This window comes from Salvia hispanica, chromosome 2, assembly GCF_023119035.1.
Source record: "Salvia hispanica cultivar TCC Black 2014 chromosome 2, UniMelb_Shisp_WGS_1.0, whole genome shotgun sequence".
NCBI lineage: Eukaryota > Viridiplantae > Streptophyta > Magnoliopsida > Lamiales > Lamiaceae > Salvia > Salvia hispanica.
In genome coordinates this window covers 25,018,585-25,027,007 of record NC_062966.1, presented here as the reverse complement: position 1 = coordinate 25,027,007, position 8,423 = coordinate 25,018,585, and positions in this window count along the sequence as shown.

Genomic DNA, 8,423 nt, shown 5'->3' with positions numbered 1-8,423 from the left:
TCCCATACGAATAGTCTTTTTCTCCAAGTAAACTTTCACACCCATCTATTTTCTTCCCATGTGCCCATTCTCTCAATCAAGTTGTATTGTTGGGTAGAAATCATGAAAAGTCTGGGAATAGAGACTTTAGAGTCATTTCCGGTCCATTTATCAAGCCAGAATCTTGTTCTCGCTCCATTGCCCACTTTTATTTTTATTCCTTTCTCTGCCACTTCTTGCACTTCTTTGCTAAAAGTTCAGAATTTGACACCACGTGCTTGGTGAGTCTAGTGTTGTGTATAGAGCTCACAACTTTCTTCCACCATTTAAATAACAGCGTTGCATTCCTTATGTGAATGTCTCCGACTCCTAGCCCCCCTTGATCAGTAGGCTTCTGAATTAAATCGTAGGTAATCAAGTTTTCTCCCTTCGAGCCATTCTCTTTACCCCAGAAGAATCGTCTTTGTAGTTGGATAATGCGCTTGACAACATTCTTTGGTAGTCTAAAGAGAATGAAGTAGTACATTTGGAGGATGTTGAGAAGCTCTTTTATAAGAGTTAGCCTACCCGCTTTGGAAAGAGTTGTCGGTCTTCCACATTTCAAGTCTCTTCTCAACTTTTTCAATGATAGGCTTCCATGTAGCAGATTTTTTTGGATTAGCTCCAAGCGGAATGCCGAGGTAAGAAATTGGTAGCTTAGCCACTCCACACTTTAATGTTGCCAAATGTCCTCAATCCATTCTTCCCCGCAACCCATAGGAATGAGAACTGATTTCCCATAGTTAATTCTTAGCCCCGTCATCAACGCAAAGCAATTTAGCAGCTTTTTGTAATTTTTCAAAATGGTTTTGTCTACGGGGGCAAAGATAAGTGTGTCATCCGCGAACTGGAGGTGTGTGACTGGAACTCGGTCTCTTCCAGTGTATATTCCATCAAGTACTCCAATTTCTTGTCCTCTGATCACCAACCTGTTAAACGTTTCTGCCACCAGAAGGAAGAGAAAAAGTGAAAGCGGATCCCCTTGTTCCATCACCCAATTTGTCCACTTGTCACCGAAACCCATTCCAAAAAGAATCTCTTTCAGGAAATCCCATCTAATTGTATCATAAGCCTTCTAGAAATCGATCTTTAGAATGACCATTTTTTGTTTGTTTTTCTTCCCCCACCAGACTACCTCGTTTGCTAGTAGACATTGAACAAATGATTTAGTAGTATGGTATATCAAGACTCTATAAAGTATCAATGTGTCCAACATGAATATCTAATACTACTATCTAATAGTTATAGGAATAATTACATTCTTAGATATGGATCACATGCTAACCTATAACATATCATTGAAATCTCACTATTGATGATAATTGATTAGCATTATTTTAGAAATTCCATTATATCACATCATTAATAATAGTCGTACACTTAATTCAACGAAATTAATTTTATAGGTTTTAGTTTCCTTAATCCATCTCTCATTCAACAATCAATTTATTAAGAAATTAACATTGGAACAATCTGTCGCACTCTAAAGCATAATGCTTGACTTAAATTAATTCAAATTCACATAGTTTAATTAGCTTAATTATTTAAAATAAGCCAGAGTCCAGAAGACACAAGAGGAAGAAAAATTATGAGTTTCATCATTATCTCACGGAGATAGTTTCATCATTAGTTTGAGAAGAGAAGATGACCATCCAATCATATTTTCCTCCTTCGTCAATTTCACTTCCATTAATTTTACCCAATATTAACATTTATGAACGTGCTTATATATATATATAACGTTATGACCATCGCTATTTTTACTAGGTGATGCCATTAATGATGTATTGTTCACTACCAAAATTCATGCCCACTGGCAACTGTATTCCACTACAGCGGTCGATATATATAACAGAATTGGCTCTCATAAAAAAATAAAATATATGAATAGCATTTCAATAAAATTGTCCAATAGACAATAGCAAATACATTACACATGATTAATTAATGATACTCTCTCTTCGTTCATCCATCATTAAATATTTTATATTAATTACTCCCTCCGTCCCAATAAATATGCAACATTTAGTTTCCGGCACAGGATTTTATACAGTGTTGTTTTGTGAGTTAATGAGGAGAGAGTAAAGTAAGAGAGAAGAAAAAGTAGAAATATGATTGTTTCCATTTTAGGAAACGTTTCATTTTATTGGGACAACTCAGAAAGGAAAACGTTGCATTTCTACTGGGATAGAGGGAGTATTATTTTAGAATACACATATTTAATATCCCATTTTAGTTTTATTATATTTTTCTAAATAAAACTCACGTTCCATTAACTTATAAGTATCACTCAAATTTTATAACTCCCTTCATATGGAATAGGAGTTCATAGTTGATTCAGCATAGGTTTTAGGTTCCATTAACTTATAAGTATCACTCAAATTTTATAACTCCCTTCATATGGAATAGGAGTTCATAGTTGATTCAGCATAGGTTTTAGGAAATATAAAGAAAAATAATAGAAAAAATTAGTAAAAATGAGTCTCACTTATATATATGAGTTTATAATAGAATTAATACGAAGTCTACTTTTATTATAGTAAAATCGAAAGGTACTTTGTTGTGGACAGACAAAATAGCAAAAAATAATTTTTATTGTGGAATGGGAGTATAAAATTTTTATATATAAAAAAAACACATATTTTGTTAATTTTTCTCTACACTTTATTTTACATTTATTAAAACTCGTTAAAATGAAATGTTAACTTTCAACCTAAGTAAATAATTAGTGCAAAATTCGACTAGCGAAAAGCGTATCATTGTCGTGAAGATCATTTTCAAAATTTTATTGATGCCACTACTCAACTCCATAAAACTGAATAGATATACAAAGCAACAAAAATTCACATGCTTTAAATAGGAGGAGCCATGGTGGGATAAGGTGATCATTTGATCGGAATCATTGGTTTACATATGCAATTTGAGATATTCCAATAATGGTTCCAACACCTCAATAGAAATTTAGACGTGGTGGAAATGATCTAATCATTGAGTGAGGGACAGATCGATGTTTTCCACTAATAGTGTAGCTTTGCATTTCTATATATTCATTTTAAAAACCTCAATTTTCCGTATTTATACTGTACAAATGAGTCGGATTTGGAACATCATCCACAAGAAAAGATAATATTTATCTTGTGCAAAAGATTTAGATGTATTAGTGCCTGAGACCTTTGGTGTCGTGCTCGAATTCTCCGTGGCGTAATCTTCAAATTTATATTCATTTATCTATAAAGAAAAAAGGAGAACATATTACGGTATATTTTTATTTGAGTATGAAGCTTTTGCAAAAGATAAAAGCATGGAGGAATTGAAGATAACAGCAAAAAGGGAAAAGTATCCTAAGCCCAATAATCCAATTGATGGTTAGATGACACCGACAAGTTTCCTTCACATATTTTGTTCCTTAAATCCATCATTATTTTCATTACTAATGTAGAATGTAATTATAAATGTGTAGCATATTGTAGTCCTAAAATTTCACTTATCCTAAACATCTTGAACAAAGCTATCCATACACTAATACTCTCTCATCCGCCAATACACATTCTCCTTTTTGATATCACTGAGTTTTGAAAATATGAAGAAACGTGGAGGGAGGAAAAGAATTAATAGAACTAGTATCACCCACGTGCGATGTGCGATGGTCGCACGATCCATTCTCTTTTATTTAAACTTATTTTATACTGTAAAATGATTTTATAAATTCATAAAAATATTATTATATAAAATCTGAAATCATAAATATATAAAATAAAATACAATTATTAAAAAATATAAAGTCAAACAAAGAAAAAAAAATAACACATATACCGAATTAGACACAATATTATTATTTCAAATTCTAAACTCATATAACCAAATAAGTTTATAAACTAAAAATTGCACACAAATCACATATCATTTAAATCACTTTTTGATCTATACTACAATAGATCAATCACGAACACATGTCAATAAAAATAATGTATAAATACATATTAGAAGATAGCCAAATCGATCAAAATCATCAACAAAAATGCATCAAAATAGCATGGAATATACAACCGATATGCATGCATTTAGCCGGAAAAAAAATGGTTGCATACCCTAATAGTATTCCCGCATCGCCTACTTCCCGTGTAGCTGCTACCACCCATACCACGTCCAAGAAAGACAAATGAATAAGAGCTGTCACCAACCTAATATTCATATAGAGTGCTACATGGAAAAATTATACATTCGACACTTCACAATAGTACATGAAGAAAAGGAAAAAAAATCACATAATTAAGATCGACACTTCAAAACATAAATTACTTCCACCATAAATACCTACAAAGAGAACAACATAAACAACACGAAGCAGAATTTGAAAAGGTCGTGTTCATGCACGGCCGCAGCAAAGAGGGCCACCCCGTCTGCTACAAAGTACGAAATTTACATTCGACACTTCACAATAGTACATGAAGAAAAGGAAAAAAATCACATAATTAAGTTCGACACTTCAAAACATAAATCACTTCCACCATAAATACTTGCAAAGAGAACAACATAAATAACACGAAGCAGAATTTGAAAAGGTCGTGTTCATGCACGGCCGCAGCAAAGAGGGTCACCCCGTCTGCTACAAAGTACGAAATTATTTGTTCTTTCTCTAGCATCTCTAGTACTCAAAACTTTATCTGGGAGCACGGCCGAAGAGTATAAATTGTAACCCCCCAATCTTGAACTCGTGCATCATTATAAAGCATGAAACATATCTAAGAGTTAGAAAAGCAATTAGGTTTTGTTTTTAAAAATATAAAGACATTATACAGAAGTCCTACTCCTGAAAATGCACACTAAAAATGTAGAGAGTTTGAGAAAAGGGAAAATACTTTTGTAGTTTTGTTATTTCCATCTACAATTCTATGTCATTTATAGTCACAAAATGAGAACATAAGGAGTCATGGAATTAACACAACATAAATTACAAAATTAAGATGGTGGAAGTTATAAGACAGGCCATGGAAAGAATTAAAATGGCATAATTGGAATGTAACTCCTCTTATTATTAAAGAAAATGTATTAAGTGCAACATTACCACTAACTATAACACTAATCCACTAACTATGGAAATTAAATAACCAACTAACGCTTAATTGCACGTTTTATATATTTTTAATTCATTTAATATCTATTTTAAATGGCCATTTCCCTAAATACCCCTAAAAGTCCTCTTATTTCTCTAAACACCTCCAAAACTCTTCTTTTATATATTGTATAGATGTGAATAATATTTATGATTAACTGTTAATTAATGGAATGACTTAGAGAAATGTATTACTCCTTCCATCCCAATTTAGAAATCCCGGTTTATCATTTTTGGGTATTCCATTTTAGGAGTTCCGGTTAGAATATTTCATAAATGGTAATAGGCCACATATATATTCTACTAACTTTTTTTCACTCATATTTTATTGAAAACCTAATATATAAAAGTAGAACTCATATTTCACTATCTTTTTTCACTAACTCTCCTTTTGTCTTTCTTAAAATTCATGCTGAATTTAATTGAGAATCCTAAAATAGAACGGGGGAGTACTACTTACTAAATTAAAATAAAAGTAAAATAAAACAGCTACATGATATATACGATGAAGACGAAATTCGTAGTTGGGGTGTGGGCCGTGTGGCCATTCACCTAGTGTAGCCCTAAAATTTTGTAGAATTAATTACTATTCTTTTGAATATCTGATCAATCAGCCAAAATTCCAGATCTTAAAATATATTGCAAGCCCAAATCCAAGCCCATATAAATAAGACTCATACCGAAGAAACGAATAAAGATATCTAATTTTAGAATTAAAAAATATTTTTATACCCCTCCGTATGCCATTATATATCTATTTTTTTTTCTGATTTGTTCGTCAATAAATATCTTATTCCATTTTTATTATTTTTTAAGTAAGTGAACTCCTTGTTCCAAATGAGACTTGACAGATTGAGGGATTAATATACTTTTAACAACGCAAATCATGAAGCCAATAGATTAAATTGATATTAACGACTTTAGTTGATTAGCTCATTTCGTTATGTTGCAAACCCGCCGCCTCACTCATCTCTCGCCTCTCTTAGCCACCTCCATCCTCCACAGCGTCAGCCACCTCTGCCGCTTCCGCATCCTCTCACGCCTCTCTCTGAGTCTTCCACTTCTTCATCCACCTCCTCCGCACCGCCGGCAAGCACCTCTTACGACTGAGTTTTTAGGTTGGCTGTGTTTTAGTTAATCATAGTCGGATCCTAAAACTCTAATACTTTTCCCCCACTTCACACAAGTTCCTATCTTTTAATTGTTTAGTTTTTGTTGAATTGATAGTAACTTTAGGAATCATAAAACCTTCTAATTGATTATTTAAATACTTCCCATCGTCCCAACTAAGTTGAGTCATATTCTTCTTTGGGATGTTCCAACAAAGTTAAGTCACTTCCTTTTTTATATAAAACAAAATATTCAATCACTCTTACTTTATTCCATCACCTATTTTATTCTCTCTTAGTCTTTCCTACTTTATTCATCTCTCGTACTTTTCAACACAATTTCTAAACCTTCGTGCCCATAGATTTTGACTTAATATAGTTGGAACGGAGGAAGTACTAGTAATGAGAATGGTTTCATGGTACTAAGCCAATTGGAAATTACGGTGGATATAGAGGCAATGTTGACGACGGTGATCACCAACGGAAGAAGACAACAGAGAGAAATACATCGCTCAGATGCGGCAACACCCGATAATTGGTGGGGGCAACTCGCCGAAGGACTCGATGTGTAACAGCCCGGCATTTCTAGGGTATAATAAGTGCGGCGACTGCTACTTAGGCGAACTTAAATGCAACAAGAACAGAGACTAGGGTTTCAATTAAAGAGATTTACCGAGTATTTAATGAAGATCAAGGCAATAAGTCAACGGCTAACTTACGAGAAATCAAGACTTAATAGATTCGGCTCAAAAGTCAAAGGTTTAGCATAATTCCAACAAAACGCAATAATTCCCCTCATTCCAAAACAAAGAATTTAAGTTCACCACAACCAAAGACAATAAGTTTCAAAAATAATCAGCGGAAGCATTTCAAGAGAAAGCGGAGCCATGTATGAAGACACGACTACACTTATAGTTCCAAACATCCATTTTATTCGATTCAATCTTCTCAACACCACCGATCGCCCATCGTCGCTCAACCTGCACATAGGGAAAACACATGCAGGGCTGAGTATTTTAAACATACTCAGTGGACTCATGCCAAAACATTTTATAGTTATGCCACCCTTACCATAGTGAACTCGAGGTTTTGCATTTATTTAAAGATCACAAAATATATAATGGACTGGCCAGTCAAACAATACCTCCCATTTTCTCATTATTTCCACAATCACAATCACAATCATTCCATAGTGCGACGAAAGTGTGGCCACACTTTTCGCCCACGAGACCCGCCGACTAGCAAGGACGGCTCCCGATCCCACCGTGTACACAGCCTGGTAGGGTTTGCGGCCCTACTCAGACCCGAATTCGTTTATATAGCCACTGTAGCCTAATGGAGCGTACTCACAATCTAGGCATCAGGCACTCACAATATCCAAAATAATTTATAGGCATGGCATAACAATTCAATCCACCCTTATTTCTCCAACATCATAAATTTGCACATAGAAGAGTTTAAGAATAAAGCCCACCTCGATTTCCTTCGAGTTCAACAAAAACGCACTTCTTCTTGATATCACACCGGGAACGCGAACTATCACCTTTAGTTCATATTTTTCAAATAAGTCTCAAATCATGGATTAAAATTATGCATGATCTCACGTTTCCCTTTTCCCTTCGATTATTTTCAAAATCAACAATCAAAATCAAAGTACGATTATCATATCGTTTTTATTCACACAACAACTCCAGATTTATCATCAATTCGTGTCACGCATGAGTGCTTCTCTACACACAACACACGCACACACACCACACACATGTGCACGCCTACCGAGGCATGCACATACACACACACTCTCGGCCACACACACACACACACACATGCATCCAAATTCACCAATTAATTTCCCCTTCACTCGTTCTAAATGCATGTGGACTCAGAAACACCGATTTATCGGTAGAGGAAGAAAAGATTAACAATAGAAGTACCTTTTCTTGCAAAAACAAACGGTAGAAACAAATAGAATCTTGATTCTTGAATGAATTCTTGAATTGCAGCTTCGATTCTTCTCCAAAAGATGAAGAATTAATGGAGAAAGTAGAAGAAAAATTTGAGAGAGTGGGAGAAAGAGAGAGATCGAAATTTTGGGGATGTGGGGGGCGTGATTTGTGATGCTAGGGTTAGGTTTCTCACATGTATTTATAGAATCACATGTATTTATAGAGTGCCAAAATAAT